The sequence below is a fragment of the Leopardus geoffroyi genome, chromosome C2 (assembly GCF_018350155.1).
Source record: "Leopardus geoffroyi isolate Oge1 chromosome C2, O.geoffroyi_Oge1_pat1.0, whole genome shotgun sequence".
Lineage (NCBI taxonomy): Eukaryota > Metazoa > Chordata > Mammalia > Carnivora > Felidae > Leopardus > Leopardus geoffroyi.
The window spans coordinates 60,968,507-60,996,262 of NC_059333.1; the positions used below are offsets into that span (position 1 = coordinate 60,968,507).

A 27,756-nucleotide genomic window follows, 5' to 3' on the forward strand; every position below is an offset into this window, starting at 1 on the left:
GATACAATGGGTTATCAGAGAAGTCACATTCTCAATTATGCTTAGCGCTACCTTGTGATTCTGAAATTCGTCTTCATCTAGAGTATAAAATTCACATTCTAAGAAAGATATGGTAAGTCTCATAGGTCTCTGATTTCCTGGACAGACCTGGTTTCAAATCTTGCCTTTTATTATACCCACAAATATGCTTATATTTATAAAATGATGTCCTGTCTTTGCTCAGAAAATAAGGCTCTCATTATCTACTTTGTGTGTAAACTGTAATAAAAAGGTCCAGGAACCTAGTACCGACCAGCACAGAACACTGAAGAATTGGACCCTCCAAGGTAGAACCGGTAGAAGGAATCCAATTCAAAGTTGTTGAGGGGAGTGGAGATGATAAATAATATTAATAGTAGTAACTATATATATTGGACACTTAACAAAACGTTGCTGATTCTATGTATCATATTTAATCTTCACAGATGCCCATTTTACACATGAGAAAACAGAGGCTTAGAGATGATAAATAACTTGCTTATGTTCATGTCCCTAGTGATTAGCATCTGCCCCCCAGTGCTTAAGCTTCACTTATTTACTAAACGATCTCCAAGAGCAGGGGAACAAAATGTAAAAAGGTAAATTTAAAGAGCAGTTATAAGATTATAAATAGGAGATGGGGCACAACTCAGGATTTGGAGTGGGGACAGAGTAAGACTGAAGGAGGTAGGTCCAACATGGTGGAGGTCAGCAGGTGTCTGCTATAAGGGTGTCATGTGACATTAAAAGTATAGGGACATGCAGAGCTGAGAGAGGAACCTTAGGTGGGGGGTGGTAGATAAGATACACTGGGATGCTTGGCTGATTGCCTATGTTGTTCTCTTTTACCAACATAAATAAAGCTTTGTATGCTGGGGGACAGAGGGCAAAGACGATGTGTCTGAGAGACCTACTTAGAAACATCTCTTTTCACATGTCACTTCCTGGAGGGGGGAAGAAACCCAGTTGTCTAACAAGTTTCTTTTTAAAAATACACATTTCTCTAAGAGGGTTAAACCTCATTCACACCCTTGAGTAAATTGCTTTAATGAGGTTGCCAGACCACCTGAGTGTAATTAAAGTCACGGAGCCACAGTTTTGGGAAAGGTAATGTAACGGAGCTGAAGCATGGAAGAAGGGTTGTGGGCGGTGATACAAATGAGGAGAAGGACTTTCCTAGGAGAGTAGGAGGGCGCCACATCTAATTCTGTGCAAATACTGTGAAGATCTACAGAAATGTCAAGTACTAGCATCATCATTATCGTTAATTCTACTCTGCGCTTATGTTTAGAATTTTGGTAATAGCCAGTGAGAAATCAAAATCACAATTGGTTGCTAATTTCTGATGTAAAGACCGAGCAGAATGCCCTACTTGTGGCATTTCCTCCATAAAGAATTGTCAAGCAAATGGGATGTCACAATTAGTTGTAAAGTTGGAAGCCCTCATATTTCCCAAATGCCAACCTGTTTCTGCAGTCTAGGTTAATCCAGCCCAACCTGTCAGTTTCAGCAGACTATTTCTTCAGTGGGAGGAAGGGAGAAAGAATATAGAAAGTGGAGAAAGAATGGATACCTCAGCCCCCTCCTGCTTTCCACCTGTGTGGCCCAGTACAGAACGCTCTAGGCTTTTGTGGGGACTTCAGAATGTATCTTCCATGAATGCTAAGCAATAAAGGAGCTATGTACAAGTTTAATTCTGAGGTGTGTGATGAAAAACGAACAAAGAGATGTTAAGATGAGCCCATTAATGAGAAAGCTCATGTGCCCCCAGTAGAATCTCATTAAGGTCTTTAATGTCATTCCAGACCTGTGCCGGGTCTATGGTGTGGTGGGCATGTTTGAATTCCCCCAAATTCACATGATGTAATTGTAATACCCAATGTAATGGTGTTGGGAAGAGAGGCCTTTGGAAGGTGCTGAGGTCACGAGGGCAGAGCTCTCCTGAGTGGGATTCGTGTTCTTATAAAAGATGCCCCACAGAACTTCCTTGTCCCTTCCACCACATGAGGATACAAACAAACAGAAGGGAACCATCACCGGCCTTGCTGGCACCCTGATCTCAGACTCTCAGCCTTCATAACTGAGAGATACATTTCTGATTATTATAAGCTACCCAGTCTGTTATAGCAGCCTGGACGACTAAGACAGTCTACACAGGTACTTCAGAAATGCTCATATATACAATCTGACAGGTACAATCAGAGGCAGCACAAGGACCACACGCCTCGACAAGCACAGCCAGAACAATAAAATCATCTCTAGAGCACAGGCGGACTTGAATTCTGAGAATGTAGATGCTCCTCAGGTGTGGCTGGAGGAGAGCATGCTGTATGTGTGCATGGTCATACCCTTCTTGGTTTTCTTCCCCTTCCATCTTCCCCATACACATATCTTTCCTATTTTATAACACCACAGGAGTCTTCCAAATTCAGTGCTTTTCAAATACACTTTGTATTTTACTCCTAACTTAAAGGGGGGGGGCGTGCTTTGTTATAGATGCACTGAATTTAACAGCAAATTTGTTATTTTGGATTCTTATTGGTGACTTGTGGCTCAAAAAGCACATTTTGTCTAAATATTGATAACACTTCAGAATATAGGAGCTGGGAACCCTAGCCCAGTGGTTACCAACCCATGCTGTCTATGAGTATCACCTTGGGAGATTTAAAAAATACAGATTCCTGAGCCTTGGCCCCCACCCCGTGCTTCCCCAAGTGAATCTGATATAATGTCAGTTTTGGCTGCTTGCAGCCAGTTATGGGGACTGAGGATCTTTTTTTTTTTTTTTAATTTTTTTTAACGTTTTATTTATTTTTGAGACAAGGAGAGACAGAGCATGAACAGGGGAGGGTCAGAGAGAGGGAGACACAGAATCTGAAATAGGCTCCAGGCTCTGAGTTGTCAGCACAGAGCCCGACGCAGGGCTCGAACTCACGGACTGTGAGATCATGACCTGAGCCGAAGTCGGACGCTCAACCGACTGAGCCACCCAGGCGCCCCCTGAGGATCTTAATCAACCTTTTCATTTAACTGACAAGACATCTGAGACCCAAAGAGGAACAGTGACTTCCCTAAGGTCACACAGGAATATATACTATGTATGAAGATAAAGATTGTGGATGATGTGAAATTGACCCCATTAGCTATATTCCAAATTACTTCCTTACTTTAGAATATATTTTGTATGTTTGTATGTATAATGCAATAATTCCTTCATCACCAAGCCACTAATGCGGCATTCCAAGTCTGATTAAGAAGAGGAAGGAAGTGAAAACAACTTGCACTCAGCCCAATCTGGCATCAGGTAAATCACACGTAAGTTTCTCTGATGGGCTTCGCTTCTTGCCTCTTTGTCCTCATCGTCTTTGAGACAGAGATGACTCCACATCTCTATCTCCAGGCCTGACCTTTTGGCTGCGCTGTAGTATCACGTCTCCAAAAGCCCCTGGGTATCTCATGGATACCCAGTCAGTACCTTGTTTCAGTGTGTTCAAAATTAAGCTCGTGCCTCCTCCTCCCAAATGTGCACCTGCTCTGTAGCCCTCTGCTTCCATTTATGGTCCCACTCTGGCTCAAAACCATAGTGATGTCTTTGGTGCTTTCTTCCCTCTTGCTCCCCAAAGATGATAGGTTAATTCTCTTTCTGCCATGTCTCATAAATCAGCTCAGCAGCTCTGTTCGCTCCCTCTGCCCCTGCCCTAGTTAGGGCCCTCACTGCCTTCTCCTGCATTGCTGTGATTGTCTCCTACCTGACCTGTGCCCTCTGGTCTCACTCCCTATTCGGGTCCGCTTTATTCACTGTTGCCAGGTTAATCTTTTCAAGGCACAGCTCTGATTATGTTACTCTCCTACTAAAAACTTTCAATAGCTCCCCGTTGTCTACGGAATAGAGTCCAAATTCCTTGGCCTGCTAATCAAGCCCTCTCACTTTCTGGTCTCCATCTGCTTCCACCGCTTTATTTCCCACTCCTCGCCTCTACACAGGGCATGCTCTAGTTAAACTCAACTAACTTCTCTGCAGAATCTTTCCCCTCTGATTCTTCCAAGCATTGTTCATGGTTTCAGAAATGCTCTTTTCTTTTCTCTATCTTTGTGTGCTCAAGTCCTCCTTGCCTTTCAAGGCCCAAATCCAGTATCAGCTCTTCTGGTAAATCCCCCCGTTGGCCCTTCTCTGAACTCCAGTATACTAGTTTATCTGTGTTATAGCAAAGTAGGCACGGGTCTCAGCTCTGCTGCTAGATTAAACTTTTCTGAGGGCAGGACTGGTGTCTAGTTTTTCTGTGTATCCTTTCCATTGCTGTTCACACAGTGCACTGCTCACAAATATTTGCCACGTGAACGAGTTAATGCGTAGACTTTATATGCAACCTAAACAATGTTGGTTGTTTGTTTTCCTAGCCCAAACCGGAATAGAAGTAGTGCATTTGAGAAGGAATGAGGATCTTAGAGGCTTGCACAACAAGAAGTAACTTGATAGCTAAAGAAGATAAATAAAAACTATAAAAAGAAGACATGAGGACTAAAAATATTATGCAGTCTGGGGGTAAATAAGCACAGAAGCAAATAATCTTATAGACTAAGGACCAAATGGTTAATGCCAAATGGAACTGGTTGGAAACCACAAAACAATATTCAAATATACAGAATTATTTTTATACTTCCACATCCCCATTAGACACGCAACACAATTATTGTTTAAAATGATGACCCTGAGTCATTGAAAAATGTTTGAATTATGGTAAGCATATTATCAGAAAGCTGGATATGCACATAAATTCAAGGCACTATACATCAAAACTTAATGTTAATAAAATAAAAAGTCCTTTGATAATTAAGAGGAAATAAACTTCTGTTTATCTGTTTTATGGAATATTCTGTTCCATAAACTGTTTTCCATAGTGAAGTCAGATAAGTAAGCTCTCTCTTCACACAGGAGTAAATTTATATATTTTCCTAAATATTGGGGAAGTAATTTTTGTATCATTAAAAATGAAATATGCTCATGATAGACAATTTTGGAAATATTGGAAAGCAGTAAGACAAAATAATTTAAAAATCTTAGATTTGCAAGATCAATTTTTTTTTAAGCTGAGATTATACAGTATGTAAATTAGGTATACTACTTTTTAACTAATATATAGCATAAAAAGTATAGGCTATTGTTATAAACTCTTTATAAATATTTTAACGGTTCAAACATTCCAACTAGTGGATATGTCATAATACACTTAGCCAGTCCCCTGGAGTTGAATATATAGTTTATTTCCAGTTTTATAATATAGATACATCTAACAAGATTTGCTGTGAGCTGATAAATTGTTGAAGCTGAGTGTGGAACTCACAGGGGTTCACTATGATGTTCTTCATACTTTTGTAAATGTTTGAAATGTCCAAAATAAAAAAGGTAAAAAAACACATTTATCTATGATAAGTATCTTGTTTACAATGATTTCTGTTTATTTGTAATGATTTTCTTGGAGTTTAGTACTAGCTGGGTGGTTAAAAGTCTGATTCTACTATTATGTAGTTATGAAACTGTCGCAAGCTGCTAATGCCTTCTCTGCTTCAGTTCCCTCATCTGCAAAATGGGTATAATAATGGTAACTTAAAAGACTGTTTTAAGCATTATATGAGACGATGTGCATCAAACGCTTTTCACAGTGCCTGGCACACTGTAAGTGGGTGATTAACATCAGCTTGAAAAGACAAAATGCCGGCTGCATAATTGTATGTGTTGTGACTCTAAAAAATCATCACGTATAAACTGAGAAACACGGCAGAAATAACACACTAAAGCATGCAATCACCTCCATCTCTAGGTTAGGCACTTAATTCCAAAGATACTGCCAAGGTTAAAATAATTTTGATTAATAATTACCATTATGGAGCATTTTTCTATGTGGCTGATACTGGGGTAAATGCTTCACAAGTATTATCTCATTTATTCTTTGCAAGAGGTCTGTGAAGTAATTACTATTACTATTCTTATTTTATAGCTAAGGGAATTGAGGTTTAAAGGTTAATTAACTTGTCCCAAAGGACACAGGAACAGGCAGAGCCTGTTGTCAAATACAACTCTGAGCCCCTGGAATTTGTCCCTCAGCTATTGGAAATGGCCTTTGGACTTCGGGCTCTTTTGCACAGATTCAGTGTTTCTAATCTTTATCCTTTAGAGACGAGATTTGAATTTGGGACAAATGTTTGGCCCAATTTTGGAAGTTTAACTGAATCTGTGGTTGGAGTATATTTTTCCTTCCCTTCACTTTAATCCGTCTTATTTGTTTTAAAAATCTTATTCTAGAAGATAATTTTTAGAGAAGAAAAAGGGGTACTCCATAAAATAAGGTGCCCTTCAAAGAATGTGAATCTCATGGTCCAGAAAGATTAATATACATCTCGGTTTTGAACTATGATTTCCCACCGGTTTATCTTATGTTCACTGTAAAATAATCCATTACCAAACACACACCTATACATGCTCTTTAGAAAACTTATAAAGTGGTCCATATTTACATGTTTCGCTTTAAATGTGTGATCTGTAAATGTGTGCGCATCTTTGGGTATGTGTAAGACAAAGACGGTGAAAGTCTGAATTTTGAAAATGCTGTGAAAGTCTGCAAAAGGTGGCTTCCTACAAAGATTATGAAAATTCAGTCACAGGTCGTGATTAAAACAAAAAAAAAGTTCCATGGCAAATTAACTCTTTTTTATTCTGGGTGGGGGGAGGCTACCCCCCATGCTGTCATACTCTCTAGACAGGAACTACCAAAGGGGAGGTTGCTACCCCTCTGCCTCAGACAGCACATTTATGCATCTGTATCACAAAAAATGTGCCAGCTCCAGCAAGCTCACAGCACTGAGCAAAGTGCTACAGTTACAGCTGGGGATTTGTCTTTCAGGGCTGGCTCTATTTCCTGGTTGTTTTTGACTGGTCTGTTCCTCCCTGGGGGAGGGGCCCAGTGGGGTGTTTTTGTGGGGCGGGGGTTTGAAGGAGGGAGTTTTTGTGAGTTCTATTTTGGATTTGGGTGAATAAGAAAAGCAGGGAATTTGCCAGCCTGTTACTCAGTTATACTGAAACATGATACAAACTGCCTCAATTTGGAGCACAGAAGGTGCTGAAAAATCTTTCTGAGGAGGTCTTGAAATATTGAAGCCTGTCTTCAAAGAAGGACTTATTTCTCTCAAAAATCGCCCTGTAAATAATAGAGGTGTGCTGTTGTCTCTTTGCCCATCCCTGGCCCCGTAAGTCACTACTCAAACTATCAAAATCTAAAGGTAACCAATATGAATTTTTAAAATTACATCGTAGTGTTCTTTATTCCCAGGAGAGTATTAAGAGGACTACACTTGAGTGTGGGCCTTCTTTAAAAAGTCACTTCTACGTGTGTACATTGTTAGGAACATGGGCTGCCAATGTGTGAACAAGCTGTACTTTCTATATTTGCATTGTCCTGTCTATTCTCTTTTCCCCTATTTTCCTGAATGTGCCTGAACATATGTGTCCAGTATAAACATACAATTGCATGGACAGGTCTGTGTGTGTTTCCAATTCTACACTACCTTGAAAATGGTTCAGATTTCTAGAAACACAGCCATATAATTTGTTTTGATTTGAAAAACTGCTCAGCAAATGCATGCCGGTCATGATGGCAGGTAACAGACCATTTATTGCAGTCCTGAAACAAACAGAAAACAAGTTCCAGGACAGCATCACAGAGCAGCACTTCCTTGTGAGATCCTCTTGGCTAAGTAAGGATTGAGTGAGACAATAATAAAACAAATACCTGTAGGCTTTTCAAACAGTAACAACCGGCTCAGGGTTATAGCAGCCTTTCTAGACCTTGATGGTAAATGGTATTCTCGACCTCTGCTTTCAGACACTGGATTGCTGCTTAAGTAGCCTTTATCATGCCCCCTACCCCCACCTAATTTTCATTGAGGATGCCCTTGAAATTAGATCATATTTGATCCTGACAAAGCATATGCATATTGTGGCATCACTCTAAAACCAAGGATTGGTTTTAGCTCTATGAGAAAAAAAATTCCAACAACCTTTCATGCTGAGATTTCTCATGCTAGTTCTCAGCACAGAAGTGATTTTTTTTTTTTAAGTTGCATAAAGCCTAGCAAGGTTTAAGTTTTCCCAGCAAGGAGAAAGTGTTTTTCAGCTGTTAAATTTTTCAGATGCTTTTTTTGAATTTGGAAAAAACTCAAAAACATGTTTGTTTTAAAATGTAAACCTTTTTATGTACAGAGGTTTGCATATAGAGAAATGCCATTACTATGTTTTATGGTACTTGCTTTTGAAATAAAGAAGTCCTAGGCATTTAAAGATAATAAACTGTACGTTGCATTATGAACATCTCATTAGGTGCTAACATAAATACGGTGTTCTGGAGGACCACTGATACACACGTTTGCTGACAGGATGACCTATAATACTGCTAGTGAATGTATTTCTGTGCGAGAGCAAAGAGTGGCCAGGTTTGAACTGAAGAGCATCTTTACAGTTAGTATGCTTCTGAAAGATCTTTTACTCCTTGTATGAGGCTTGTTGGCCCCAAACCTACTTGATTCCTCAGCTTCTTGACTGGGCCAAAGTTGATACAACATATGGTATATCAAGCACAAAAATGATGAAGAAACACATTGAGGTATAGCAGCAAGGCGGAGATGAGGGTAAATCATCAGAAGGCTTGCTACATGCCATTTTTAATGGGCTTAGTCACTCTTCAATTTTAAGCAAATTATAGATTGCTAAAAAGGAAAGATACTATCTTGATCTACCCAATTTCTTCAAACATTTTTATTGTATGTTTTAAACTGTGATCCAGTGGTTGTTTACATACATACATGGATATCTATCTATCTATCTATCTATCTATCTATCTATCTATCATCTATCATCATCTATCTATCTATCCATCCACCCATTCATTCATCCATTCTACCATCCATCCATCTAGATCTATCTCATTGGGATAAGGGAGTATGTGTGTACGTGTGTGTGTGTTTGTGTGTGTGTGTGTGTGTGTGTGTGTCAGAGGCAGAAAGTAACTTATCTACCCAAATTTTAAATCTTAAAAGATTCTTCATAATTACATTGATTATTTTATTGTTTGGAGAGCTAAATATCAAGGTCTAGAAATTCAGCACACATCGAACTTCTAATCAAGGATTTTCCAAAATTAAGAAATCTTAAGAAACCCGATCTTCTGGTTTAATCTTTGAAATGCCAACAAATTCTTTTTTCCCCTTATTCATTAATAACTTAATAATTTATTCATTTTCCAAACATTTATTGATACCCCACTACATGCTTTACACTACATACCTGCAACGTATTTTAGCCCAATTACTTTAACAGTTGCTTTAGGATTTATGGCAGGGTTGGCCAGATGGTTCTTGAAAAGGAAAATCTTCCAGAGTAAAACAACCTGTTCACAGTGTTTCTTATCTAGCAACCAAGAGCCCTGGTAGCATCTCTTCTAACCTCTTATTGTGGCTCCAGTATAAAATCATAAGTCTAGTTTTATTTACTTTTCATATTTAACCTTAATTAAAAATACTGAGTGCAACCATGAGATTTTAATGTCAGAATATTAAAAGACAATTTTCCCATAAGGTCTTCCTCATATATGACACATAGAATATTTATATAATTTTTTTGTGCTATAGAAATGCAGAGAACTGACCATTACCTACCTTTATAGTGATTTTTGAATAAATGAGCTAAAGCATGTTAAGTTCCAAGAAGTAGAGTAAATAAATAGATCACATTAGTGCCATTAGACAGTCTGTCTGCTCCCCTCTTAATGAGCACAGTATACATATGGTAGTAAGACAGGTCCTAGATACTTATTACCAGACCTTCTTTAGGTAGCCATGTCCTTCTATTCCAGTAGAAGTGATATATAAGTATATGGCTAGAGCCCAATTCAATTATTTACATGGCCTTTCCAGAAAATGGTTAATGCTATAGACCAGAGACTTAGAAAATGCGGAAGACCGAACAATACACAAGCGAATGAGACATTAGTCTCTATCCTTATGATGCAGGTCATGGTTCAAGGTCATGGAACTAATAGTAGGAGTTGCTACTTTTGAAGAGTGAAGTGCTTTGAGGCTTTTAGGAGAATTTTAAGTAAATTAACTTAATGTTTTGGGAATTATGATTTGGGCATTATTAAAATATTATAATTGGCCATTGTTTCATAAATACAATTACAGGCCACCTTTTCAAACGGCCTTCTTAATAAGTCTTTCAATTTTTTATGGGTATGCTTTGTTGTTTCCCTAAAGTTATTCCATTTTCCAAAGCTTCTTACTGTCTGCACAAATGACAAATTGGCTCATGCTCATTGGCACAGGGAAAGAAGTAACTGCAAAGGTCACATAAGTAGGGATATGGCAGGCTTCAAGCACTGGAGGCCAAAGGCACCAGAAACACAGGCAGACAGCTTAAAATTGTCCTTTCTTATGTTTTTGCATTGTTTCTATATGGAAAATTACATTTCTCTGAGAGTATATGTGTAAATATGCATCTGCTAGTGTTTTGGCAACTCTAAGTTACCTAAATTAGTTTTGATCAACACTGTCGGATTTTTAAACCCACCAACGTAATAAAAGCGAGTTTAAAAAAACACAAACAAACCCTACAGTACATTGTGTGCTCTGCTGTTCTAAGCCTCAGCTTCAAGACAAAAGGAGAGTGAGACTTTGTCATTTGCTAGCTGTTAATAATCAAGAGAAGATCTGCCAGACAAGCTCTTCGAGGGCTCTGTCTGTCTGGACCAGGTATATACTGCAATACACAAAGGGCTTTGCAGGGGGAGAAAAATGAGTGTTCGTGGACAATGATGCAGCTTTCTTAATTAAGATTTTCATTACTGATACATACATTAAGTTCTGCAACTGCAAGAGCCAAAGCACTGTCATGTGCAGGTAGATGTCCCTGATTCCATCTTCAGGCAGTAAAGCTAAAACCTATTAAATGTGCACCCAGCAAATGTTGTGGGAGCCAGGAGAGATCCAGAAATATTTCTGTTGGAATGCAGAGAGGCCCCATTAAAAGCAAATTTGTAATGCATCTAACAGGTACACGAAAAGCTTGCATCAATAGATTGAGTGTGCATGGGTGTATGTGTGTGCATGTGTTCCTGTATGGGACTGCTTTGAGGGCCTGAACCACAGACAAAGGTAGTTGTAGCTGACCTAGAAATAATCTCTATTTAAATACATCAATAGCTCAGGCCTTAAAAGGAACTTTGATCTTTAAGTTTTCCAATGCTTATTGTTAGGAAAGAAAATAAATGGCTGATCCGGGGTAGCTTTTGGAATATGGTGAAGACTCCTGTCCACAGCTGGCCTTGACTCTGTCCCTCTGGGTCACTCAGTCTATTTTCCCTGGATCCTCAGGCTGGTCCACAAGTCAGTGTGGTCTGCCAATGGGTGTACTGTTCCCATGAAATAATCTGACTGTGGTGTGGGGAAATCTTTCTTAGATCAAGTTATTTTTACAAAAATAATTTTGCTAAGAGTTGAGAAGAACTAAACTCTGCACAGTCCTCAAAATGGATGAGTATCTACAGTGCATGTTTTTTATTTCATCTTAACTAAAGCCTAATTCATTTTAGGGTTGCTGCTACTGTTGATGTGCATAGTGCTCTGTTGTTTTTCTGGTTTCTAGTTGCATCCCTTCCTGTTTTAAAGTTCACATGCATTTGGGGGGCTATCCTCTCTGTCTCCTCACTAAAGGAGACCTTCATCTCTTGGTGATCCCAGACTGGAGAGGAGTGTGAGATGTCGCACTTCATGAAATTTAATTTTATTATAATAGTCAAAAAGTACACATTCGTTTCTTATTAGGTAAAAACATTTATCTGGAATTTAAATGTAATCCCCCATTTTCTAAGAAGGAATAAACCAGAATCCAACACCAAAAGGGCTCAAAAGGAATTCTTCCAAGTATTTTGGCTGTAGTTCTTTGTTGTTTGGGTAAAAGGGAAAAATTCCAAATAATAGTGGCCAAGAAGATTACTATTGGATTCCTGCACCAAGATTCAGATCTCTGAAGTAGTTTTCTGGATGTTGGTGTATGTGTCTGAAACTCTTTCCCTAGATGTATTAGAGAGCTAGGGCAGAGTGGTAAACACACTGCCCGCTGTGAGATGGCTGGCCTCTGAATATTCTAGATGAGTGATGTTCATGACTGGTGGTAGTAAGATGATGAAGAAATCAATTCTTTATACGTAGATGCATAGATAGTATGCAGACACCCTGTTAACAGATGCTTCATGCATTTTGGGAAAAGTAAATAGCATTACGATTCTTCCTAATGGTTACCAAAAAGTACTGTTACAAAACTGGTTAGAGGAGTACGTGGAAGCTGTTGGTGAAGAACCAATATAGTAGACATTATCCAAGGCTTGTGATGATGTGAAAAAAAGAAGAGGAAAAAAATCCCAGAAGAGGATTTTAATTGCAGATTTCCCATTACTTCTCTTATGTGTCCTAGACTTCCTTCCTTGTAAGGACCAGACCAAAGGACATTGTTAAAGGATTTATGTGTACCTTTTCCTCAAATTCTCTCATGAGACACATGCTTCCCTTACTCGAAATACAGAGTCAATTTTAATTTAGAGGTGATAGTTATTTTCTACATACCCAAAATCCTAGAAATTTACAAGGAGGTACTAAATGTGGAATCCATTTTTGCCTACTAAAGTGTGAGGGGTAAGATGGCCCACTCTAAATAATTACCTGGAAAATGATTCTCTGGGATAAGGAAGTTATGCCTGATTTGTCATCAATGTGCCCACATTAGGAGAAATGAGGAATTAGAAAGAGGCTAGAGAAAGAATACATAAAAGAAGAATTTAATGGAAAAAAATCTTAATTTTATCACCACAAAGATTTCTTGTAGAAGATGCCTCTGCAAGTGCCCTAGTAGAAAACTTCTTTGAAGTAGATTGTGTAGGTACTACATAGATACAGGTAGAGATAGAGATGACAGAGGTAGAGATAGAGATAGAGATAGACATAGAGACAGAGATAGAGATAGAGATAGAGACAGAGATAGAAAGAGATAGAGATAGAGATAGAGATAGAGATAGAGATAGAGATAGAGATAGAGATATCCCTCCCCAGCTTTGAACAGGCAACCATGATGTTTGGGGAAGAAAAGAGAAGGGTGAGAAAGAACAAGAGGGATACTCATAATATTAATTAATAGCACTCAACCTTAATCATGTCCTCATTTGGCCTCTGAGTATAAGCTATGTTGTAGAGGCAGGTGTATAATAGGTGAAGTTTTCTAAGGGCATAAGAAAGCCAGACATTCAGCACTCTGAGCCCTGGGTACACTGAGCTAGCTGTATGGCCTCTAACAGCACCAGGCACTACTGCAACCTGGCTCTTAACCACATCCTTCCTCCCACCTCCTGGGGAGTTAGACTGTTCAGGTAGAGAACAAGCTGCTAACTAGGCCCAGTTCCTACCGCTTGCCTTAGCTTGTGGTTGGCCTAACAGGGCTTCCATACAATGTTTGACATGTTTTGCCTCTATTTCTTTCTGGACACTGTCTAAGGATTTAAGGCACACAAGACTTCCTTGTACAAAGTTTTTTGCCAAAGACGGACAAAGAATGCCCTGGAGTACATGCCATCCCTTATCATCTGCAAATGAAATTCTTGTGCTGAAAGAATGCTCCAGTTACCACTCAGAACAGTTGTGTACAACTCCTGCTCCTTTGAAAGACTCAGGGAACTCACTCCCAGATTCCAGACGCTCACTCCCTATCCCAAAACGCAGGGAAGACGCCCTGTCACAGTTTGTACTGTGGAAGCAGAGGCTGATGCTGTCAGTGTGGCATTTCTGCCTCTCCAGCGTCTTTCACTTTCCCTGAAGTTGCTGAAAAATATTCCATGTCATTAAGTATGTAGCAATACACATGGGAGTCAGAAAGAGAGAGGGAAAGGTGGAGGACATTGATGACATGGCCTCTAGCACTTTATTTATGAGAACATCCAGAAATCTCTATCTACATCTGGTAGAAGAATAGTGTCAATTCTGCCCTGGAGACATGGATCAGGCAATGTTGCCAGTGTGTATTTTTCCCTTCCCAATAATTTACTGATTTTGGAGTCTGATGGCAGAGCGCAGATGATCATTTTTACACTCATGTGAGTGAACAATTAGCTTGCCTCAATGGGGGATGGCAATACCAAATAAATATAAATATAAATAATATGAATATGAATATGAATATAAATATAAATATAAAAAGTGTAATCAAGAGAAGTACCAACCATCCCCCACCCAGAGACTCCTCAGGTTCCCTGACTGGTGCTTTGCTCCCCACCGCATTTCCCAGGCAGTGAGGGTTGGTGATGCCCCTGGGGAAAAGGAAACAGTGTTGGAGGTGTGCTCGCAGGACTTTGGGGAGCACTGCCTTTGCAGTGAAGAATGAGACTAAGCAGCTAAACATGTGTTAGACTGCTCGTTTGCCCTTCCGAATTTCTATTGTGTCATTCACCTTTTGATTGTTAATTTATAACCACTCTTAAAATATTAGGGATAGGTCACAATTTTTCCCAGTTAAAATTTTTTTTTCTACCACAGTGATTTTTATTTTCATGTAATTACAATTTAATATATTTTCTTTAAGGTTTTAGGCTTTGGTTTCATGCCTGGAAAAAGCATCCCATACCCCCAACATGAAAATATTCACTTATATGGAAAAAGCACAAAAATTGGCATTTGCCAAATTAGTGAAGATGCAGGGAAATGAGAAGTGTCTTTTTTCATTGGTGGAGGTATAACTTGATACATATGTACTGGAGGACAGTTTAGCAATAGATAAATTTTACTTTCATAGTTTCACTACTAGAAATTTATCCAAAGTAGATAATCAGGACAGGGCTTTTTAAATTTTTTTTTTTCAACGTTTATTTATTTTTGAGACAGAGAGAGACAGAGCATGAACGGGGGAGGGGCAGAGAGAGAGGGAGACACAGAATCGGAAACAGGCTCCAGGCTCTGAGCCATCAGGCCAGAGCCTGACGCGGGGCTCGCACTCACGGACCGCGAGATCGTGACCTGGCTGAAGTCGGACGCTTAACCGACTGCGCCACCCAGGCGCCCCCAGGACAGGGCTTTTTAAAAATGTATGTGTGTATAAAGACAGTTATTGTAGCATTGTTTAGTTAGACAAAAAGTCCAAATATCCTAAATGTCCATCAATAGGTGATTGACTAAATAAATTATCCATAGAGTACAATGTAGCTATCAAAAAGATAATGTAGATGTATATTTATGAAATTGAAAATGCTTATTACAATGTTGAGTAAAAAAGCAGATTAGAGAGTAAGCAGCTCTTCCTTTCATTTTGGAAAGAAAAAGACAAAGAGAAAGAAAAAGAGACAAATGAATCGGTAAGTATGGAAATGTATTTCCTAAAGCGTTAATCATGGTTGTCTTTGTGGAGTGAGATTTTGAATGAATTTTATGTTCTTCTTTGTATATCATCATTGTAACAAATGCAAACAAAACTAAGTGTATACTCTAGAACTAAAAATCAGAATTTTACTTTGAGGGTAAGAGAGCTTATATAAACCCTGTAATAGCTACTTAAAAATTCAAATATGAGTTTGATAGTCATTAGAGATTAGTGTCTCTCTTAAAAGGATGACATCATTGCCTCTCCACTCTCTTGATCGGTGACATCAGTGCCTGCCTCAACATTCCTTCGAGTTGGAAATTCCAGGTGATACACTGTATGTAGTTCTTGCCATATAGGACTTTAAAACTGAAATACTGGAAATAACCCAAATATGTATATCGAGGGCACAGCTCGGTAAATTCTAGGGGGTTACATGATTGATAAAAAAACTATTCGCATATTACAGTGGCATTTATAAAGAGTTTGTAATTACACCAGGAAGCACTTATATAATATTTAATTAAAAGTGGGATACAACTCTACACATACAATGTATGCCCAATTATGTTAAAATCCAGAGAAGAGACTAGAAGGTGATCTGAAAAATTATTAACAATAGTTGTTTCTGTATAGTGGCATTATAGATGTTTTCTCTATACTCTATACTTTCTTAATATTTTACAGTATGTGTGAATTGTAGAGTCATGAAAGAAGTAAATATTAAAAAAATACAGCTGCTTTGCTCAACAGCTGCCAAATTCTACCCCAGATGTAGCTGCAATTTAGTTTTGAGTCAAATGGCCCTAATGTCATTTCCTAGAGGAATCTAGCTAGCATAATGGAATGTGTTCAAATAAAGGAAAACTACCATTGCTACCACCTCTTTCTGTTACCATTTTATAATGCTCAGAATAAATCTGAGTAAGGAACCCTACTTCTCCTGGAAATTAGGAATTTCCACATTCTCCAGTTCATGTCTTAGGTTGCCAGAAGCTGGATTTAATTATTCTCTAGTACTCTGGTATGTCTCCAGGTTTGGAAGCTGCTTTGGGGAGGCTGTGGATGTAGGCCACCACTAGAAACGGAGGCTCAATTATTCATTTTGAGTGGGGGTTCCTCTGAAAAACAGGATGGGCTGTTAATATAAGATCTTCTGTAGTTAGTTTCCTTTCCTTCACTACCTTCCCTCCTCCTTCCTTCCCTTTCTCTTCTCTTCCTCCTCTTGCCTACCCACTCTTCCTCTCTCTCTCCCTCTTTTAAATAAATAGCCTTTCTGTACAGTTAGATGCCAGTTCTTAACATTTAGGGAAAATTCACACAGTACTAACATCACACTTCAAATAGATCATCTAATTGTTCCTAAATGATCATATTTTAGCAAAATGATGATGGGAGAAGTCAGAATTGTCACTCACATGTTTATGATGCATGTTAGAGGCTTGGCAATAAGGCAGGCAGTAGATATTTTTTGAGAAAGCAAGAACGTAACTAGGTAATGCCAGGGTGGGAGGAAGGAGCAGCCAGAAGAAAGAAGGAATGACATGGGTTTCTGTGTCTTTTGATAAAAGTTATCTAACCATGTGTTCCTGGACTTTTGGACCAAATGGCAACCTCCAAACTTCCCTACACTATGAGCTATTTTAGGGCAGGGATTGTGCCTTATTCACCTCCGTTTTTTTTCTGTATGCAATACAGTGCTTCGTGTAATGTAGGTGCTCCCTAGATACTTGGAGAACTGAACTGAGCCTTTTTCCTGCCCTTTTATTTTGGCCTCAGCTAGAAAGAAAGAAAGAAAGAAAGAAAGAAAGAAAGAAAGAAAGAAAGAAAGAAAGAAAAGGAGGGAGGGAGGGAGGGAGGGAGGGAGGGAGGGAGGAAGGAAGGAAGGAAGGAAGGAAGGAAGGAAGGAAGGAAGGAAGGAAGAAGGAAAGAAGAAAGGAAGAAAGAGAGAAAGAAACTAAAACCCCTAAATCTTTACACACGTACTGGGTAAAACCCCATTTGAGTTTGAACTCAGGTACTCATCTCTCTGCACTGCCACCTTGGTCACTGAATTGCTGGAGAAAATCACCCAAGACAGATGGATATCAACATTAACCCTCCAGACTCACCTAGGCCTTCCATATTGCCAAGGAGAATGCTCCTAGGTTGCTCTGGTCAACTTAGTGTCCCATTTGTCCCAAGAACTATTTTAAACTTTCACTTTCCTCAAATCTCCACCTCACTTATTCTTAGCAGGACCCTGACCCCCAGGAGCTATCATTTGAGAAACCACTCAGCCTCTCAGTATGTGGCACACATCTGCCCCCATCCTTTCCTTTTTCTTTCTTGTAGCGGTAGAAGAAATGTGGGTCCTCCCATCCCTCATTTATGCTCAGGATTCCATGTCTCTAGGCTTACCAGGAATCTTACATTACTAATCATCCCAACCTCTTCTCCCTTCCATAAACTGAATCTCTCCTCTCTACTGTATGCTTCCCATATGCATACAAAAATACCAATATTTCCATTTTTCTCTAATCTTCTGACTTCACTCTCTCCTTCCCAAAGCATGACTCTAGCTCATTTTCCTTTATAGTAAAGCTTCTAAGAGTTATCCACATTTGCTCTCTATTTCTTTACCTCTCACTCTTTCCCCATACCATTACAAACAGGTTATTGCTTCTACCACTTCAACAAAACAGCTTTTGCCAGAGTCAACAGCAACCTCCACATTAACATACTAAATGCAATTTTCAGTCTCTGACTGACTTCTCAGCAGCATGTCTTACTACAGACCACCCTGTTCAAAATGCTGTCTTCTCTTGACGTGTGTGCCAATGTTTTCTGGTTTTCCTACTATCTCCTTAGCTGTTCCTTCTGAGGGTGTTTCACAGCCTCATTTTTTTTTCTACCCGCTGATTAAATATTAAGAGTTCTTCAAGTCTTGGTTTGGGCTTTCTTCTCTATGGAACCCTGTTTCCTAGGCAGTATCATCCCTGCCGACAGCCTCATTTGCCTTCACTGTACTTCTAATATCCAATTGTGTATATTAACCTGCCTATTCAATATGCTCAGTTATCTTTACCAGAAATGCCTCACACTAGATATCTCAAAAACAGACCTTGTAATCTTCCCTCAATTCCCATTCTCCTTTGGTATTTCACATAACTGTGAGTGGCACCAACCTCCATACAGTTTTATGAGCATAAACCAGTAGTCATGGTTGCTCTTTCTCTCTCCTCCATCTCCCACATCCAGTCCATGAGAACATCCTGTATATCTTGCTTCTGTATTATCTCTTGGTTCCATTTATTTTTCTTCCATTCCCAGTAATTGCCCTGGTCTATCTCTTGTCTGTTATACTATAATAGCCTCCTTATTTTTGCTCCTGTGAAACCATTCACAACGATGGACTAGTTTGAGCTTTTTTGTTTTTCAATGTTAATCTTATGATTATTGCAGATTAATATGCAGTTGTAAGAGATAATACAGAGAGATCTGGTATACCCTTTACCCAGTCTCACCCAACAGCGATATCTTACATAACTATAGTAGAATAGCACAATCAGGAGATTGACCTTGGTTTTATAATGGTACAATCTACCCATCTTATTCAGATTTCACCAGTTTTATATGCACTTCGAGTGTGTTTAGTTCAGTGCAACTGTATCTCTTATGTAGTTTTGCATGATCACCACTATAGTGGAGATACAGAATAGTGCCATCGTGAGGCTATCTTGTGCTACCTTTTGACAGCCATTGGCAGCTCCATCTCTTCCCCACTCCTTACCCTTTGCCAACCACTAATCTGTTCTCCATCTTTATAGTTTTGTTGTTTTAAGGATGCCATATAAATAGAATCTTAAAGTATAGAATCATAAAGTATATAATAAAAAAAAGATTCACTTTTTTTCACTCAGCATCATAACTTTGTGATTAATCCAAGTTGTTGTATATATCAAGGGTTACCCTTTAATGCTAAGTAGTATTCCATGGTATGGATATACCACAGTTTGTTGAAACACTTGCTCATTGAAGGTAATTTGGATTGTTTCCAGTCTGGGGATATTATGAATAAAGCTGTTACAAACATTCGTGTACAGGTTGTTGTGTGGATGTTTCCATCTGTCTGCAATAAATGTGCAAGAGTAGCACAATCATTTTAGAATACAAAATTGGGGCACCTGGGTGGCAATTAAGCATCTGACTCTTGATCTCAGCTCAGGTCATGATCTCACAGTTTGTGAAACTGAGCCCCACGTTGGGCTCGGCACTGACAGCACGGAGCCTGCTTGGGATTCTCTCTCTCTCTCTCTCTCTCTCTCTTTCTCTCTCCCTCTCCCCCTCCCCTGCTTTCTCTATCAAAATAAATAAATAAACTTAAAAAATAGAATATAAATTGATCATGGCACATTCCTTCTTAAGTTTTCTTTTTCTGAGGGAGGTCTTTAATACAGCCTACAAAGATGCTGACATCCTTATATGTCTTTTCAACCTCAGCCTGAGCTGCTCTTCCCTTCATTCTCTCTATACAGCTCTATTTGATGCCTTCACCTATGCTGTGCCCTCTCCTTGGAAACCTCTACAACCACCTAATCTCACTTCTTGTTTTTCATCTTCAGATGGTAGCTCAAATGTCACTTACCAGGGAAGGTCCTTGTGAACTCCTAGACTCACTTAGATTCCCCTCTTCTATTTGCTCTTAGAGCCCCTGGAACTTATATTTCATAGGGGCAAGCACAGTTTGTAATTACAAGTTCTTTTGTGTGACCATTTGATTAGCGTGCCTTCCATCCCCTAGACTGTAAGTCGAGTAGGGCAGCGACCATACCTGTTTTGCTTTCCATTATCTTCAGCATTTAGTAGACATTCACTTTGTGTTTGATAAAATTTGGCCAAGGACTTTAAGACAGATAGTCTTGTATTCAAATTCTATCTTTATCACTCACTAGGCATTCTTTTTTTTTTATTTATTTATTTTTAATATATTTTTTTTAATTTTTTTTCAACGTTTATTTATTTTTGGGACAGAGAGAGACAGAGTATGAACAGGGGAGGGGCAGAGAGAGAGGGAGACACAGAATCAGAAACAAGCTCCAGGCTCTGAGCCATCAGCCCAGAGCCTGACGCGGGGCTCGAACTCACGGACCGTGAGATCGTGACCTGGCTGAAGTCGGACGCTTAACCGACTGCGCCACCCAGGCACTCCACTCACTAGGCATTCTTGAAAAAAATTACTCAAACATACTAAATCTCTGTTTCATCTTCAAAATTAGGATCACAATAGCATCTATCTAATGACTAGCTCTAAAGGTTATTTTGTCCAGTATTTTGTCCAGTGCCTAAAGCAAGTCAAGCACTCAACACATGCTAATTCTTACTGTGATTATTAGTTTAACTAAAGACAAGATTTTTCCGTATTTTTTTCCCAATGAGGTTTTAGTCCATTATCTTAATTTCTTGCCTGTGTCCTGGGGTTCTGATTCAGGTAACTTTGAGACTTTAAAAAGAAACCCTCAGTTTAGATCTCCAATAATCCTATGGCTACAGGCTCCAACCCAAGGTATGTCTCCTTAGATGGTACCTTTTTGGCTATGGTTCACATTTTCATCTCACTCAGTACTTCCTTCTCTTACTTTCCAGACCGTGCATCAGGGGGCTGGCTGGAATGCCTCTTCCCAACTCCTCGTGTTCAGAAGGAAGTTTTCTGAACATAACTTGTCTCTGCCTCATTCCTTATAGTTCCCCATGGAGGTGAATCATCTTGTGGATAAGATCGCTCTTGCTCCATGTCTCTTAATTAGGGGAACTGATATTGAGGTTTGTAACAGCAGGAGTTCAGCCTCTTTCTCTTTCTTTTCCTACAATGGGAGTTAGTAACCTGGAAGAGCACTGATCTTATGCTGATTCAGTTTGCCTTTGGGAGGGCTTTTTCAAAGTATAGATAGAAGGGAAGGGAGTCAATGAGCCCATTTTACCTCTCATCCATCCTACATCCTTCAACCAAGCCTTACCAAAAATTTTTGGTCCCTAGGTTATCAGTTATTTTGTCTTATTTTTCAACGGGTTTAGAACTTGAGTGGGAAAGAGCCGTGCCATTTATTGGACCCATTCAAAGATTCCAAAACTTAGGTTTATTCTTTTGTTTGGAATATCATTTTTTTTTGCTCTTCATCATTTTTTTTTAATTCTAGCCATTCTTCAAGACCCAGCTAAATCATATTTTACATGAAATCTTCCAACCCTCAAGGCTCTCTTTCATGAATGAAATCCTATAGTTCTTACTGGACTGTATCATTTGTTTTGGAACTGTCACTTATTGTCTTATGTGCATATGGAATACTCAACAGTATAACTTCTTTTGCTAATCCAATTTTGAGTTCCTTAAGAGCAAGCAAGGGCAATGTCTTAGATTTATGTTTTAACCCCATACTAAACACAATTCTTTGTATTTAGTAAGTGCTTAATAATATCTTACAGGATGATTGTGCTTGAAGCTGGCCCACTGACCAAGCTGTGGTTTGAAGGATCAAGTTACAATTAATATGGGTTAGTGGCTGGATAGTTTCTGAAGGGGTGGTCGCAGTGGCTAAAGGGGGGAAAAAGTTAATATGAGTATGTCCCTGAGATGTGTATCAGCACAAGTCTGGATACATATAGGTAGTGAAGCTTAATCTTGTTACGTGCTGAGTTTTCATCTTGATAATATATTCCCCTATTTTCCTTTATGAAAAACATAGTATACTCATGGTCTGATAGGTAGAAGGCTAAGAGAAATGCAAGCAGAGGGAAGCAATGCTCCTAGGTGTGGTAGGCTGGTCTGTAGTGTGTTTTGATTCTCTGAATTAGTTAAAAGATTGAAAAAAAAAAAAAAACCGCCACTACTACCTCAGGAAAAAAAAAATTAGAAGGAAGGGTCCTGAAAATGGTATCTGAGCAATGAAAGACAGTGAATATTTTAAAGATCACTGAATTTAATTTATTCAACCTAAATGCATAAAAGTACAGGTGGGAACATTATTTATGCAGGTATATGCAAATCACTTTATAAAATAGGCAAAGCCCTTCTGCTTTTTATAAGTTGCCAAGGTGGTTCCTGATATTTTAAAAGCTATGCACCTTTAATGTAATTTCCTAAGAGTTGGAATCCCTCTGTCGGAATCACAGTCATTGTCAGAGTGAGTATGTATATTTTTCTTTCCTCTGGGACTTCTACAAGGCTCTCATAACCATCACAAAAAGGGTGGTTTCCACAGAGATATGACTGGAAAAATCACTTGGAAGTCACTGAGGAGCAAGTCACAATGTTCAAAGCAGAGAACAGGGCCTTTGAAAACATGAACCCATCTGACCTCTTGAATTTAGTACAGTGAATTCCTGAGCTCTGAAACATGGGGCCCGGCTGTGCATGCCATATTGGTGCTATAAGACTGGCAGTAGGTTGGCTGTGGCATGGTCTATTTCAAACTCCTTCACAGTGCCCAGTGTTGCATGTTCCCAGATGACATTTGGTTGGCAGAAGCTGGGCTTCCAAAGCTGGCAGTCTGGAATGCAGCCCACTATGTTTTGACAAACACATAATTGACCATCTGATCACCAGCCTACAGTCTACACTCAGGTCACTGGGGGGACCTGGGCTTTCAATAGGTCCCTACTCCTCATCTTGTTCATCTTCTCAAACCTTTCTCCAGAAAGCAATATAGAGAAGACTTAAACACACCCACACATACCCTCCCATTTGCAAAGAGAACATGGTCCATGAAACATAAGCTGTTGAAAATTTCCTTTAAATTGTCCTGGCAGCCCAAAGTGAACAAGAGAAAAGCACATTTATGGTGAACTCTAATTCAGAAAGAAGGAAGAGACATACTGAACTGTTTCAACACCAGCAGTATATATGTTGCCATTCAGTTCAATGGCTTGGAACTTCTTAGAAAAGGACAGTATAGACAAATGATAGGAAGTTGGGTATTGCTTGGCTGTAGGGGGACATTACTGAGAAATTGTTTCATTTTCAGGTGAAAGAAGGGAAAAGCGGGACACTGGAAATGGCTTCTTCCTTATCTGCCTGGCACTCCCCCAAATTTACTATGGAAAAGGAGTCACACATCTCTGGAGACCAGCAGGCAGCATCTCAGAGTGAGGTCAGATTCAAACTCAGGTCTCTTTTGAAGCTCCTGTAAAGAGTGTTTTGGCCTGAAATTTGGCCCCACATAACACATCAACCTTTCTCCTAGAAGGCAGGGACTGTGCACTGGGCCAAGATATGCTGGCATCATGCAGATGTCAGTGTCTATGTCAACACTACCAGATAGCCTCTCTTCTTCGCTCCCACCCCCACTGTACAGTCCGGGCCCTTTGTTTTCACTTGTGACCCGGTCTCCCTTTTCCCAGCCATCTCTACATAGCCAGAGCACTCTTTGCTTAAAATTCTTCAAAGCCTCCTCAAGCCTGCAGCATCACATCTAAACTCCCCTGCATGGCTGACAAGACCCTCCGCAATCTGCTTCCTATCCACTTTCCAGCCTCATCTCCCAGGCTCCCCTTTCAACCACCATGTTCCGGCCATACTAAGCTACTGTCCTCTGGAGCAGGCTGCTGCTCGACACTCTTGACTTTGTAAATGCTCTTGCTTTTTTTTTGTGATTATGATGCCCTTTTCTTTTTCTTCCCCTACACTGACTTGGCAAACTGCAATTCATTCTGTAGACTCTTAGATCCAGCTTGCAAGTGGGCACTCCTTTCTCTTTGCTCCTTATTACACCTTTGTACCATCTCCTTGCTCCTCTTGTTACATCTTGTTTATGCCTCCATTCCAGTGTCCATCACATGCTGTAGCCTTTATTTACTATTTATCACCCCTACCAGACCGTGAGATTCTTAGCAACAGGGAGCATTTCTTATTTATCTTGGAGTTCCAGGAATGATGCACAATAACTAGCTTTCCATAAATGTTTGTTGACTGAAAACTGAATAAAGAACTGTGCATGATAATTAATCAAAATGAAGCCAAGCAGTAGCGTTAGCCTCTATAAGCTAAGCATGGAGCCTATTAGCAATCTAAGGAAGGCAGAAGATCACAGCAGTAAGGCACTTTCTGGCGGTTCTCACAGGGTGAAAGGAAGAATGAGGGATAGAGAGTGTGATGGAGGAATGTCTTGTTAGCAGAGAATGCCACTGAGGCAGTGAATTTGCAGCCTTTTCAACACGGGAGTTTTCAATACCGGAAGGTTTTGTTCTGAGAATGAATCTGAGTCTGAATCGTGGAGAGGTCTAATTTATAATAACCTGGTTTCTCAAATAGGCTCAGTCTGTGCTACCTGCTTCCAGGCAGCGTGGCAGGTTACGGCAGGCTCCTCTTTGTTTCTGCTAAAGAGTAACGGAATAGAAAACTCTTGGGGGGAACATCTGGAAGCTGTTCAGTTCCCATTGAAATCTGTGTCAAATCCGGATTGGGACTTTGGACTAAATGCAGTGCCAGGAGAGAAGGCAGCATTCTGCACCTGTCTGGAGAAGGCCATTGAAGAGGCACTAGGAGCTAGAAGCGCTGGGGAGATAATGTTCTGATCTGTTCCCAGGAACTTTTCTTTTCCCTTTGATAGGTATCTGGGGCACCACCCCTGGAGCCATCAGCTGTGTCTGTGGGGCACTTGAGGACAGCAGGGCTATCACAGGCCCTGTCACCCTTGAAAGAAAAGCAGCCTTGGGATTTGGAACAACCCAAGCAAGCATGAAGCCTGGCCCAGGGGTGGGACAAGGTTAGGGGGTACAGGAGTGGGCTATCAGCCCCATTACAGGTCATTCTCCCAGCTTTATCTCTGGTTAAAAATTAGGATCTCTCTAGAAGCTGCCTGATTAATGGTGGAGGTATCATAGAATCAGTTTCACATTTTCCTATGAGCCAGAAACAGCCTTTCAATTACGTTTTTATCTCAAAGGTCTCCCCCTCGATTTCTAATCTGTGACACAGGTCTCCAGTCCCCTGTACTGCTTGTGTCTGAGGCTTGCCCTACGGTGCTGACGTCATAATAGCTGAGCCGTGCGGGCAGGAGTGCACGGTGCTGACTCATCCCCAGTGATGTGAGGATTAATGCCTTGTCTAACACGGAGCTATTCTGTGAACTGTTTTTACACAAAAGAACTGTAACAAAAATGATTTGCCAGTCAGAGGACTAGAAATATGCAGTGCTAGGTAACTGAAGGAGGGACACAGAAACACAAAGTGGTAACCAGAAGCATGTACATTCACACCCTCCAAAGCATTGACAGACCCGCTCTATCAACATGGAGAATAAGGAATAACAAGACCTGCCAGGGACAGGGAGGATCCGGCCCTGCTGTATAAATGCATTACACACAGCACCCGTCGTCCTTGGGGAGTTTCACCAATCTCCTTTCTCTGTCAAACGGCTGTCACTTTGGACTTCAGTCTTAGTGTCCGTCCTTGGGGGGGATACTGCTCCCTTAAGTGTATCTGCAACATGCCTCTAGGAATGTTAGTGGAAGCCACACACGTGCAAGAGAGCCATGGGACCCCCTTTCTGTGCAAATGAGGACCACACAAGAAACACCTCGGAGAAGTCAGTGAAGCAGGACAGAATGTTGTGAATCAGGGACAGTGTTCACCAGAGAGGGAGAAGCAGCTGGGAAGATCTGATGCTTATTTATCACAGAAGGTGACTGCCACCACCTGTAGCGTGTCTTGGGCAGTGTCTCATGCAGTGAGTGACTATGATTATTTCGGTTCACTGCCACAGAATCTCTTTCAAGCAGCCCAAGGTATAAACTTATCCAACACATTCGATGCAGCCTGATTTGGGCTTTAAATAATAAATGTTCTCTCTTTTCATCTGAAATCAAGTTTTCTCTCTCGTTTTTTCTCCTTTTTCAAATGACTCCCATCTTTTTTGAAAAAGGATGGTACCTTCTATAAACCTCTCGGCAGATGTAATCCTGGCTTTCTCTTTTTTTTCCCCCTGGACTTGTGATTACACACACAACTTTAGCCTAAATGGGTCAAGCCTTATAGTTCACTCTTGCACTTCTTAGTAAAAGGGTATGGAAATTTTGTCCATAAATGAAAGATGTGATGTAGGAGTTGAAATTAAAAACTACGGGATGTAGACATGGGTATATAGCTGATGAATAAATAATTGCCCACTGATTGACAGTGGAGCAAAAGCCCAACTATTGCTGATATCTGACTGAAGAATGCAGGCTATGGTTTAGAGGAGCAGTGACTTCTGCAAACAGCAGCTGCCGCTGAGAAAAATGCAGTCTTTATGTAGTCCAACGCCCGGGCCCTGGGCTTTCCAGCTCACTCACGGATGGCAACTACTACCGGCACCAACAGCATCAATTCCAAACCCAAAGTAAGCTAATACATAGTGAAGAAGTGCTGGGAACCACAACAAAGTCAACCAGAAACCATGCCAATAAAGATCTGAATCTCCCAAATATGACACTTTATGGAAAAGTAAAGAAACCACTTTTACTTACAGAAAGAGAAGGGGCAGGCCACAGACTGATGGTCAAGGAACTGAAAAACAAAAACAAGGAATTAAAAATAAACCCAGTGAGGGGAAGGAGAACGAATCTAAGTTGTAGACAGAACTGGTTGCTCCTAAGGGTTAACAGTAGGAACCTGTTTTATTACCTGGAGCCCAAGGAAAAAGAGATCCAGCCCCATACAATTTTCCAAAGGCCATGACCTCCTGCTATATGACCAACACAGCACTCCAGCACATGGCATGCCAACCTCCTTCTTTGCTAACTTCATTCTGATCTGAATGGTGTGAGTACTTTCTAGAGCTGTGCTCCTCAGAACAGTAGCCACTAACTATACTTATCTATTTGAATTAGTTAAAATTTAGTAAAAAACTAAATGGTTAATTCCTGGTCACACTAGCCACATTTCAAGTGCTCAATAGGCCACCTGTGGCTGGTGGCTGCCTTCTAGGGAGAACATTTCTATCACTCCATAAATATCTATTGGGCAGCACTGATGAGAATAGGTAACAGCCATCCCGCATAGCACAGGGCAAATCTTAGATAATTTTGACAAAGATGAATGAAACTGATTAATGTTGGCTCTTTTAAGGGTAAATACAGTATGTTTAATGCGCAGAAGACCCTCTGGACAAATTCAACATGTACGTGTATCATTGGCCCTCAACTGAGGACTTGGTGTAATGTTGCCTCTTGTCGGCTTGGTGCCCACTGAGGACCATATACTGCCTCATCTGCCCCTTCTCTCCAGCCTAGGAATGCCCCCGCTGACAAAATGATTTTAAATGAAAGCATCTGTCTCCCAAAAC

The 27,756-nt window shown here is 40.2% G+C and overlaps 1 protein-coding gene across 49 annotated transcripts in view; it reads right to left on the reverse strand.

The window, feature by feature from the left end:
* The window catches only part of ZBTB20 (zinc finger and BTB domain containing 20), a 770,914-nt gene that overhangs the window by 137,351 nt on the left and 605,807 nt on the right, over positions 1-27,756 (reverse strand). For all 49 annotated transcript variants that reach the window (XM_045436919.1, XM_045436927.1, XM_045436911.1 and 46 more), the window contains one exon: positions 26,939-26,978. The gene's annotated coding sequence lies outside the window, so the exon portion shown is untranslated. The remainder of the gene's footprint in view (positions 1-26,938; positions 26,979-27,756) is intronic.